Source organism: Myodes glareolus, chromosome 1 (genome assembly GCF_982192425.1).
Source record: "Myodes glareolus chromosome 1, mMyoGla1.1, whole genome shotgun sequence".
Classification (NCBI taxonomy): Eukaryota; Metazoa; Chordata; class Mammalia; order Rodentia; family Cricetidae; genus Myodes; species Myodes glareolus.
The window spans coordinates 73,440,617-73,453,191 of NC_142026.1; the positions used below are offsets into that span (position 1 = coordinate 73,440,617).

General features: G+C 41.0%; 2 protein-coding genes across 4 annotated transcripts in view; both read right to left on the reverse strand.

Annotated features, from left to right (window-relative positions):
- Positions 1-12,575, reverse strand: part of LOC148123461 (leukocyte immunoglobulin-like receptor subfamily B member 3) — a 195,635-nt gene that overhangs the window by 15,464 nt on the left and 167,596 nt on the right. The gene's annotated exons all lie outside the window — the stretch shown is intronic.
- LOC148123462 (paired immunoglobulin-like receptor B) overlaps positions 1-12,575 on the reverse strand; it is a 41,139-nt gene that overhangs the window by 1,430 nt on the left and 27,134 nt on the right. The window lies entirely within an intron of this gene.

A 12,575-nucleotide genomic window follows, 5' to 3' on the forward strand; every position in this document is an offset into this window, starting at 1 on the left:
GCCAGATGTCTCTATTGTTTCTATAGCTTGGGAGTTCTTTGCCCTGCACTTTCTATTTTCTCAGGTAATATTTTATTCTTCTTGGGTTTCTAATGAGGATTGAAGACCAGATACTTATATGTATAGTTTTCCTTGCTAGCCAATTCAGAAAAAAATAACTTACATAAAAGTTAAAAAGTTTGTAATACTGAAAAACATCAAATCTTAAGTTGTTTATCAGACATTTTAAGTCTAAAAAGTTATTTTTAGGATTGTAATATTAATTATAATAGAATCATATTAGGTATAAAATTTGTGCTAATCAAGATAAGAAAAATAATAGAGTAATTTCTACAAATTTTTCAAATACAAGTAGAATGGATGTTGTGAGTGTAATTCTTCCTTAATAGTTGTTCTTATTGTATATAATTTTATTGTGTTAGAGTTGAAAGCCTTTCCTTTTCTTTAGACAAAATTGGGAAATGGTGTAAGACATTTGTTTTATTTCAATTTTATTTATTTATTTTATTAAAAATTTTTCCCTCCTCCCATTTTCCCCCTTCACCCCCCTCCCCCTCCCCCTCCCTTTCCAGTTCAAAGAGCAGTCAGGGTTCCCTGCCCTGTGGGAAGTCCAATGTCCTCCCCACTCCATCCAGGTCTAGGAAGGTGAGCTTCCAAGCAGACAAGGCTCCCAAAAAGCCAGTACATGCAGTAGACTCAAAACCCCGTGCCATTGTCTTTGGCTTCTCAGACAGCCCTCATTGTCAGCGACATTCAGAGAGTCCGGTTTGATCACATGCTCCATTAGTCCCAGTCCAGCTCGCCTTGGTGAGTTCCCATTAGATCAGCCCCACCCTTACAGTGGGTCGAGCACCCCTCATGGACCTGACTTCCTTGCTCATGTTCTCCCTCCTTCTGCTCCTCATTTGGACCTTGGGAACTCAGTCCAGTGCTCCAATGTGGGTCTCTGTCTCTATCTCCATCCATCACCAGATGAAGGTTTTATGGTGATATGCAAGATATTCATCAGTGTGGCTATAGGACAAGGCCAGTTCAGGCACCCTTTCCTCTGCTGCTAAAGGAACAAACTGGGGACATCTCCTTGAACACCTGGAAACCCCTCTACAGTCAAGTCTCTTGCCAACCCTAAATTGACTCCCTTAATTATGATATCTTCTTCCCTGCTCCCATATCCACCCTTCCTCCATCTCACCCATCCCATTCCCCCAAGCTCTTCCCATCCTTCCCTTCTCCCTTCTATCTCCCCATCTTCCCTTACCCCTACCCCACCCTACCACGAATCTCCCAAGTTTTGCCTGGCAATCTTGTCTACTTCAAATATCCAGGAGGATAACTATATGTTTTTCTTTAGGTTCATCTCCTTATTTAGCTCCTCTAGGATCATGACTTATAGGCTCAATTTCCTTTAATTATGGCAAGAATCCACTTATGAGTAAGTACGTATCATATTCATCTTTTTGGGTCTGGGTTACCTCACTGAGGATAGTGTTTTCTATTTCCATTCATTTGCATGCAAAATTCAAGATGTCAAGGAATCAAATAGAAGACCCAGATATTAACCCACAAACCTATGAACACCTGATTTTCGACAAAGGAACTAAAAGTATACTATGGAAGAAAGAAAGCATTTTCAACAAATGGTGATGGCATAACTGAACGTCAACCTGTAAAAGAATGAAAATAGATCCATATCTATCACCATGCACAAAACTCAGGTCCAAATGGATTAAAGACCTCAATATCAAGCTGAACACACTGAATCTGATAGAATACATGGGCACAAGAGACGACTTCCTATGTATAACCCCAGTAGCAAAGACAATAAGAGCAACATTGAATAAATGAAACCTCCTAAAACTGAGAAGCTTCTGTAAAGCAAAGGACACTGTCATTAAGACAAGAAGGCAACCTACTGATTGGGAGAAAATGTTCACCATCCCTGCATCAGACAAAGATCTGATCTCCAAAATATATAAACTACTCAAGAAACTAGACTTTAAAATGCTAATTAACCCAATTAAAAATTGGAGCACTAACTGAACAGAGAATTCTCAACAGAAGAAGTTCAAATGGCCTAAGACACTTAAGGTCATGTTCAACCTCCTTCGCGATCAGGTGTAGGACAATTGTGCACTGTGTTAAGATGTATTCCTATGATGGGTATAATAAAAACTGGAACAGTGGTGTCAGCTCAGCGACATTCCTGACCAGCAAGGGGCACTGACTTCTAGCAGACATCCATCGGAGGGGTGAGTTTGCTTCTGGCAGAAGCCCGGCGAGGAAGAGTTCAGACTTTCCCCAACTCCCTTGACTCTCAGGTCACCCTGCAGTGGTGGCTCCACCCTGATAAGCTCTCCCACCTGCCATCCCAGCTTCCATCCAGGTACACATTCCTATATTTCTCCCTTCCCCCTGGGGCTATAAAATTTCCCCAGCTTCATGATCCCTGGATTCTGGTGATGTCATGTTGTCTTTCAGGTTGTTGGACAAATTCTTGCATTGGCGCCTGCCCATCTCTTCCTCTCTGGATGAAACTCCTCAGCCCTCTCTGGATAGAACTCCTAAACACTCTCTGGATAGGACTCCTCAGCACTCTCTGGATAGAACTCCTCAGCGCTGCAGCAGGGATAGCTGGTATTCCCAGGAACCAGGAGCCAAAAGGGCAGCAGCAGTGGGGGAAGGGAGGGGTCCCTTGAAACACCGAAGACCCTGCCCCAGAAGCTGAGGGGGGAGGGGCTTTGCTCTCTTCTGGGACAGACCGCCCTGGCAAGCACCCACTCACCTCTTTGGATAGAACTCCTCAGCACCACAGCAGGGATAGCTGGTATTCCCAGGACCCAGGAGACAAAAGGGCAGCAGCAGTGGGGGCAGGGAGGGGTCCCGTGGAACACTGAAGACCCTGCCCCAGAAGCTGCGGGGGCAGGGGCTGTGATCTCTTCAGGGGTAGACTGCCCTTGCAAGCACCCACTCACCTCTCTAGAGAGAACCTATCAGAATTACACTAGACTTCTCTATGGAAACCATGAAAGCCAGAAGATCCTGGATAGAGGTACTACAGAAACAAAGAGACCATGGATGCAAACCCAGCCAAGCAATCGTTCACTATCAACGGAGAAAACAAAATATTCCAGGATAAAAACAAATTTAAACAATACATAGCTACAAATCAAGCCTTACAGAAAGTATTAGAAGGAAAATCATAACCCAAGGAATCCAAAATTCCCAACACCACCTACAATAACTCAGACATCTAGCGAACCTTCACAAGCACAACTCAAAGAAGGGAAAAACATACACTCTACTACCCCAAAAAATAAATAAATAAATAACCGGAGTCAACAACCACTGGTCATTAAAATCACTTAATATCAATGGACACAATTCACCTATAAAAAGGCACAGACTAAGAGATTGGATACAAAAACAGGATCCAACATTCTGCTGTTTAGAAGAAACACACCTCAATCACAAAGACAGACATCTACTCAGAGTAAAGGGTTGGGGAAAGGTTTTCCAAGCAAACGGACTTAAGAAACAAGCAGGTGTGACCATTCTAATATCTAACAAAATTGACTTCAAACTAAAATCTATCAGAAGAGATAGAGATGGACATTTCATACTCACAACAGAAAATATTCATCAGGAGGAAGTCTCAATCCTGAATATCTATGCCCCTAATATAAAGGCACCCACTATGTAAAAGAAAACTTCTAGAACTCAAGGCAGTCATCAAACCACACACACTAATAGTAGGAGACTTCAACACACCTCTCTCACCAAGGGACAGATCAATCAGACAGAAACCCAACAGAGAAATAAGAGAATTATTGGAAGTATTGAATCAAATGGACTTAACAGATATCTATAGAACATTCCACCCAAATAGGAAAGAATATACCTTCTTCTCTGCTGCCCATGAAACCTTCTTAAAAATTGACCACATACTTGGTAACAAAGCAAACTTCCACAGATACAAAAAAATATTAGTAACCACCTGTGTCTTGTCAGATCACCATGGATTAAAGTTAGAATTCAAAAACAATGCTACCCCCAGGAAGCCAACAAACTCATGGAAGTTGAACTGTCAACTATTAAATCACCCCTGGGTCAAGGAAGAAATACAGAAAGAAATTAATGTCTTCCTTGAATTTAATGAAAATAAAGACACAACATACTCAAACCTATGGGACACTATGAAAGCAGTGCTAAGAGGAATGTTCATAGCACTAACTGTCCAGTTAAAGAAAATGGAGAAAGCACATATTGGAGACTTAACAGCACACTTGAAAGCGCTAGAAAAAAAGAAGCAGACTCAACCATGAGGAGTAGAAGACTGAAAATAATCAAATTGAGGGGTGAAATCAACCCAAATAGAAACACAGAAAACAATTCAAAGAATCAATGAAACAAAAAGCTGGCTCTTGGAGAAAATCAACAAGATTGAGAAACCCCTATCCAACCTAATCAAATGGCAGAGAGAGAACATGTAAATTAATAAGATCAGAAATGAAAAGGGGGACATAACCACAGACACAGAGGAAATTCAGAGAATCATTAGATATTACTACAAAAGCATGTATGCCACAAAATTGGAAAATATAAAAGAAATGGACATTTTTTTAGATAAGTACCATATACCAAAGTTGAATCAAGACCAGGTGAACAATCTCAACAGACCTGTCAGTCGTGATGAATTAGAAGCTGTTATCAAAAAAACTCCCTACCAAAAAAAGCCGAGGACCAGATATTTTCAATGCAGAATTCTACAAGAACTTCCAGGAAGAGCTAATACCTACACTCCTTATTGTATTTCATAATATAGAAACTGAAGAGTCATTGCCAAACTCTTTCTATGAAGCTACAGTTACCCTAACCAAAACCACAAAAAGACAAAACCAAGAAAGAGAATTACAGGCCAATCTCACTCATGAACATCGACGCAAAAATTCTCAACAAAATCCTGGCAAACCGAATCCAAGAACACATTAGAAAAATCATCCATTATGATCAGGTAGGCTTCGTTCCAGAGATCCAGGGCAGGTTCAACATACGCAAATCTATCAATGTAATCCATCATATAAATAAACTGAAAGAAAAAAAACACATGATCATTTCATTGGATGCTGAAAAAGCATTTGACAAAATTCAACACCCCTTTATGATAAAAGTGTTGGAGAGATTGGGGATACAAGAATCATACCTAAATATAATAAAAGCAATATTCGGCAAGCTGACAGCTAACATCAAACTGAATGGAGAGAAACTCAAAGCCATTCCACTAAAATCAGGAACACGACAAGGCTGTCCACTCTCTCCATACCTCTTCAATATAGTGCTTGAAGTTCTAGCAATAGCAAGAAGACAACATAAGGGGATCAAGGAGATTCAAATTAGAAATGATGAAGTTAAACTTTTGTTATTTGCAGACGATATGATAGTATACATAAGCGACCCCAAAAACTCTACCAAAGAACTCCTACAGCTGATAAACACCTTTAGTAATGTGGCAGGGTACAAGATCAACTCCATAAAAATTGGTTGCCTTCCCATACAAGCTCTATTACAGAGCTACAGTGATAAAAACAGCTTGGTATTGGCATAAGAACAGAGAAGGGTTGGAGAGAGACTTGTTTATGGAGGGGTTCTCAGGCCCAAGGAGAGGTCCCCAGATTCTTCCCTTGGCAGCAGGAGAGAGGTTGCCTGAACTGGCCTTGTCCCATACCCACACTGATGAATATTTTGCATATCACCGTAGAACCTTCATCTGGCGATGGATGGAGATAGAGACAGTGACACATATTGGAACACTGGACTTAACTCTCTAGATCCAAATGAGAAGCAGAAGGAGGGAAAACATGAGCAAGTTACGCAGGGCCAGAGGGCACCTTTATCCGACGATAGATGGCAATAGAGACAGAGACCCATACTGGAGCAACGGACTGAGCCCCCCAAGTTCCACATGAGGAGCAGAAGGAGGAAAAACATGAAAAATAAAATCAGGACCGCGAGGGGTGCATTCACCCACTGATACAAGGGGACAGATCGAATGAGAGCTCACCAAGGCCAGCTGGACTGGGACTGAAGGAGCATGTGATCAAACCGGATTCCCTGAATGTGGCTGACATGGGGGCTGACTGAGAAGCCATTGACAATGGCACTGGGCCATGTTTCGTCTGCATGTACTGGCTGTTTGGGATCCTAGTCTATTTGGATGCTCACCTTCCTTGGCCTGGAGGGAGGGGGGAGGAACTTGAACTTCCCACAGGGCATGAAACCCTGACTGATCTTTGGACTGGAGAGGGAGGAGGAGAGGGAGTGGGGGGGGGAGGAGAGGGAGTGGGGGGAATGGGAGGTATGGGAAGGAGGGGAGGAAGTGGAAATTTTTTTTAAACAAACGAATAAAAAAAAGAAAAAAAAATTTCCCCAGCTCAGCTGCCTTGCACACTGGGCCTGGGCTGTAGGCGCAACCCGGAAAGAGGGAGTGCCTGTGTTTCAATAGCCAGCCTGAGGAAAGGTAGGCCTTCTGTCAGTGAAGTCCCTGCCCAACAAGGGAACCTGACCCGGTATCAGAAGATCCAATAGAGAGCATTTGAAGGAAGAGATGGGCAGACACCAAGGCAAGACCTCCTCCAACAATCTGAAAGACAACATGAAAACACCAGATCTCAACGACCCTACCATAGAAGGACTTGAACACCTTAATCCAGAAGAAGTGGAAAAAAGTGCCATTATGAAATGAATGAGTCCCTTAAACAGGATATGAATAACTCCCTGAAAGAATTGGAGGAGAAGTATGACAAAAAGTTTGAAGAAATGAGTAAATCTGTGAATGATACCCCGGGAAACAAACAAACAAAAAAAATCAAACAGGTAAAGGAAATATTTCAAGAATTGAAAACTGAAATGGAGGCAATGAAGAAAATAAAACACAAACCGAGAACCGGCTGGATATGGAAAACCTAGGTAAATGAACGGAGACTACAGAATCAAGCATAACCAATAGAATACAAGAGATGGAAGAACGAATCTCAGATTCTGAAGGTACCATAGAGAAAATAAACGCTCTGATCAAAGAAAAGAGCAAATCCTACAAATTCTCTTCACAAAACATTCAGGAAATCTGGGACATAATAAAAAAACCAAATCTGAGAATAATAGGGATTGAAGAAGGAGAAGAATTGCAGATTAAAGGCCCAGAAAATATATTGAACAAAATTATGGAAGAAAACGTTCCCAACCTAAAGAACTATATTCCTATGAAGGTTCAAGAAGAATACAGAACTCCGACTAGACTGGATAAAAAAAAAATCCCCTCACCATATAATAATCAAAACACGACGCCATCCCAGCTTTCGGCCCGGAACCCCTCCCATCCTCTCTCCCTTCTTCGGGGCTTAAATTCCCCCATCTCAGCCGGGGTGAGCACCGCGGCCCGGGGCAGGAGGTGAGTGCAAAGGGACCGGAGTCCCTTTGTTCGGATAGCCGGCCTGCAGCAAGCTAAGACCGCAGGCAGCGAGTCTTCTGACCAGCGAGGGGCTCTGATCCTGTGGAGGGGTGAGTGTGTTGACCGCCATACAACTCAGGTTAGGTACACACGGTATTACCGCCATCCTTATCTCCCTGGCTACTCCACAGGGGCAGTTTCTCCCAGCTAATCCCTCTCTCCTGCTATGCCATCCCAGCTTTCGGCCTGGAACCCCTCCCGTCCTCTCTCCCTTTTTCGGGGCTTAAATTCCTCCATCTCAGCCTGGGCGGGCACCACGGGTCCGGACAGGTGGTGAGTGCAAAGGGAAGGAAGTCCCTTGGTTCTAAGAGCCTGCCTGCAGTGAGCTAAGACTGCAGGCAAAGTGATTCCTGGTTAGCAAGGGACACTAATCCAGTAGAAGAAGACCCAGAGGAGGGAAGAGCCATTGGAGGGCATCTGAAGGAAGAGATGGGCAGGCGCCAAGGCAAAAATTCCTCCAACAATCTGAAAAACAACATGAAAACACCAGATCCCAGCGATCTTACGACAGAAGGACTTGAACGCCCTATTCCGGAAGAAGTGGAAAACAGTGTCATTATGAAAGCAATAGAGTCTCTTAAACAGGGTATGAATAACTCACTTAAAGAATTAGAAGACAAATATAACAAAAAGATGGAAGAAATGAGTAAAGAAATGGAAGACAAATATAACAAAAAGGTTGAAGAAATGAGTAAGTTTGTAAATGATGCCCTGGGAAACCAAGAAAAAGCAATCAAACAGGTAATGGAATCAGTTCAAGAATTGAAAACTGAAATGGAGGCAGTGAGGAAAACACAATCCGAGGGCCGGCTGGATATGGAAAACCTAGGTAAACGAACAGAGACTACAGAATCAAGCTTAACCAATAGAATACAAGAGATAGAACGAATCTCAGATTATGAAGACACCATAGAGAAAATAAATGCCCTGACCAAAGAAAACAGCAAATCCAACAAATTCTCATCACAAAACATTCAGGAAATATGGGACATAATAAAAAAACCAAATCTAAGAATAATAGGAGTAGAAGAAGGAGAAGAATTGCAGATCAAAGGTCCAGAAGATATATTCAACAAAATTATAGAAGAAAACTTTCCCATCCTAAAGAGGGATATTCGTATGAAGGTGCAAGAAGCATACAGAACACCGAATAGATTGGATCAGAAAAAAACATCCCCAGGCCATATAATAATCAAAACACAAAGCAGTCAGATTAAAGAAAGGATATTAAGAGCTGCAAAGGAAAAAGGTCAAGTAACCTATAAAGGTAAACCTATCAGACTTACACCAGACTTCTCTATAGAAACCATGAAAGCCAGAAGGTCCTGGATAGAGGTACTGCAGAAATTAAGGGACCATGGATGCAAGCCCAGACTACTTTACCCAGCTAAGCTTTCGTTCACTATCAACGGAGAAAACAAAATATTTCAGGATAAAAACAAATTTAAACAATACGTAACTACTAATCCAGCCTTACAGAGAATACTAGAAGGAAAATTACATCCCAAGGAATCCAACATTGCCAACACTGACTACAATAATTCAGACATCTAGCGACCCTTCACTAGCACAATTCAAAGAAGGAAAACACATACACTCTATTACCCCCCCCCCCTAAAAAATGACTGGAGTCAACAACCAATGGTCATTAATATCTCTCAATATCAATGGACTCAATTCACCTATAAAGAGGCACAGACTTAGAGATTGGTTATGAAAACAGGATCCAACATTCTGCTGTTTACAAGAAACACACCTCAACCATAAAGACAGAAACCTACTCAGAGTAAAGGGTTGGGAAAAGGTTTTCCAAGCAAATGGACCTAAGAAACAAGCGGGTGTGGCCATTCTAATATCTAACAAAATCGACTTCAAACTAAAATCAATCAGAAGGGATGGACATGGACATTTCATACTCATAACAGGAACAACTCATCAGGAAGAAGTCTCAATCCTGAATATCTATGCCCCTAATGTAAAGGCACCCACATATGTAAAAGAAACTCTTCTAGAACTCAAGGCAGTCATCAAACCACACACGCTAATAGTAGGAGACTTCAACACTCCTCTCTCACCAATGGACAGGTCAATCAGACAGAAACCAAACAGAGAATTAAGAGATTTATTGGAGGTATTGAATCAAATGGACTTAACAGACATCTATAGAACACTCCACCCAAATAGGAAAGAATATACCTTCTTCTCTGCAGTTCATGGAACCTTCTCAAAGATTGACCACATACTCGGTAACAAAGCAAACTCCCACAGATACAAAAAAATATTAGTAACCACCTGTGTCTTGTCAGACCAACATGCATTAAAATTAGAATTCAACAACAACGCTACCCCCAGGAAGTCAACAAACTCATGGAAGTTGAACAGTCAACTACTAAATCACCCCTGGGTCAGGGACGAAATTAAGAAAGAAATTAAAGTCTTCCTTGAATTTAATGAAAGCAAAGGCACAACATACTCAAACCTATGGGACACAATGAAAGCAGTGCTAAGAGGAAAGTTCATAGCAATAGGTGCCCAACTAAAGAAAACGGAGAAAGCACACATTGGAGACCTAACAGCACACTTGAAAGCTCTAGAAAAAAAAGAAGCTGATTAACCCAGATGGAGTAGAAGACTGGAAATAATCAAACTGAGGGCTGAAATCAACAAAATAGAAACAGAGAAAACAATCCAAAGAATCAGTGAATCAAAAAGCTGGTTCTTGGAGAAAATCAACAAGATTGACAAACCCCTATCCAAACTAATCAAACGGCAGAGAGAGCACATGCAAATTAATAGGATCAGAAATGAAAAGGGGGAGATAACCACAGACTCAGAGGAAATTCAGAGAATCATTAGATCTTACTACGAAAGTTTATATGCCACAAAGTTGGAAAATGTAAAAGAAATGGACATTTTTTTAGATAAGTACCATATACCAAAGTTGAACCAAGAACAGGTGAATAATCTAAATAGACCTGTTAGTCGTGAAGAACTAGAAGCTGTTATCAGAAATCTCCCTACCAAAAACACCCAGGACCAGATGGTTTCAATGCAGAATTCTACCAGAACTTCCAGGAAGAGCTAATTCCTATACTCCTTAATGTATTCCATAATATAGAAACAGAAGAGTCATTGCCAAACTCCTTTTATGAAGCTACAGTTACCTTAATACCAAAACCACATAAAGACACAACCAAGAAAGAGAATTACAGGCCAATCTCACTCATGAACATCGATGCGAAAATTCTCAATAAAATCCTGGCAAACTGAATCCAGGAACACATTAGAAAAATTATTCATTATGATCAAGTAGGCTTCATCCCAGAGATGCAGGGCTGGTTCAACATACGCAAATCTATCAATGTAATCCATCATATAAATAAAGTGAAAAAAAAACCATATGATCATTTATTGGATGCTGAAAAAGCATTTGACAAAATTCAACACCCGTTTATGATAAAGGTGTTGGAGAGACTGGGGATACAAGGATCATACCTAAATATAATAAAAGCAATATACAGCAAGCCGACAGCTAACATCAAATTGAATGGAGAGAAACTCAAAGCCATTCCACTAAAATCAGGAACACGACAAGGCTGTCCGCTCTCTCCATACCTCTTCAATATAGTGCTTGAAGTTCTAGTAATAGCAAGAAGACAACATAAGGAGATCAAGGGGATTCGAATTGGAAAAGATGAAGTTAAACTTTCTTTATTTGCTGACGATATGATAGTGTACATAAGTGACCCCAAAAACTCTACCAAAGAACTCCTACAGCTGATAAACACCTTTAGTAATGTGGCAGGATACAAGATCAACTCCAAAAAATCAGTGGCCCTCCTATACACAAAGGATAAAGAAGCTGAGAGGGAAATCAGAGAAACATCACCTTTCACGATAGCCACAAATAGCGTAAAATATCTTGGGGATACTCTAACCAAGGAAGTGAAAGACCTATTTGACAAGAACTTTAAGTCTTTGAAGAAAGAAATTGAGGAGGATACCAGAAAATGGAAAGATCTCCCTTGTTCTTGGATTGGGAGGATCAACATAGTAAAAACGGCAATTCTACCAAAAGCAATCTATAGATTCAATGCAATCCCCATCAAAATCCCATCAAACTTTTTCACAGACCTTGAGAAAACAATAATCAAGTTTATATGGCAAAACAAAAAACCCAGGATAGCCAAAACAATCTTATACCATAAAGGAACTTCTGGAGGCATTACCATCCCTGACTTCAAACTCTATTACAGAGCTACAGTATTGAAAACAGCTTGGTATTGGCATAAGAACAGAGAAATCGAACTTTGGAATCGAATAGAAGACCCGGATATTAACCCACAAACCTATGAGCACCTAATTTTTGACAAGGGAGCTAAAGGTATACAATGGAAGAAGGAAAGCATCTTTAACAAATGGTGCTGGCATAACTGGATGTCAACCTGTAGAAGGATGAAAGTAGATCCATACCTATCACCATGCACAAAACTCAGGTCCAAATGGATTAAAGACATCAACATTAATCCGTCCACCTTGAACCTGATAGAAGAGAAAGTGGGAAGTAGTCTACAAGATATAGGCACGGGAGGCCTCTTCCTAAGCAGGACCCCAGCTGCACAGACAATAAGAGAAACAATGAATAAATGGGATCTACTGAAACTGAGAAGCTTCTGTAAAGCAAAGGACACTGTCAGTAAGACAAAAAGGCTGCCTTCTGACTGGGAGAAGATCTTAACCAACCACTCATCAGACAAAGGTCTGATCTCCAAATTATACAAAAAACTCAAGAAACTAGGCACTAAAACTCTAATTAACCAAATTAAAAAATGGGGTACTGAACTGAACAGAGAATTCACAACAGATGAACTTCGAATGGCCAGAAGACACTTAAGGTCATGCTCAACCTCCTTAGCGATCAGGGAAATGCAAATTAAAACCACTTTGAGATACCATCTTACAGCTGTCAGAATAGCTAAAGTCAAAAACACCAATGATAGCTTATGCTGGAGAGGATGTGGAGTGAGGGGAACACTCATCCATTGTTGGTGGGAATGCAAACTTGTGCAGC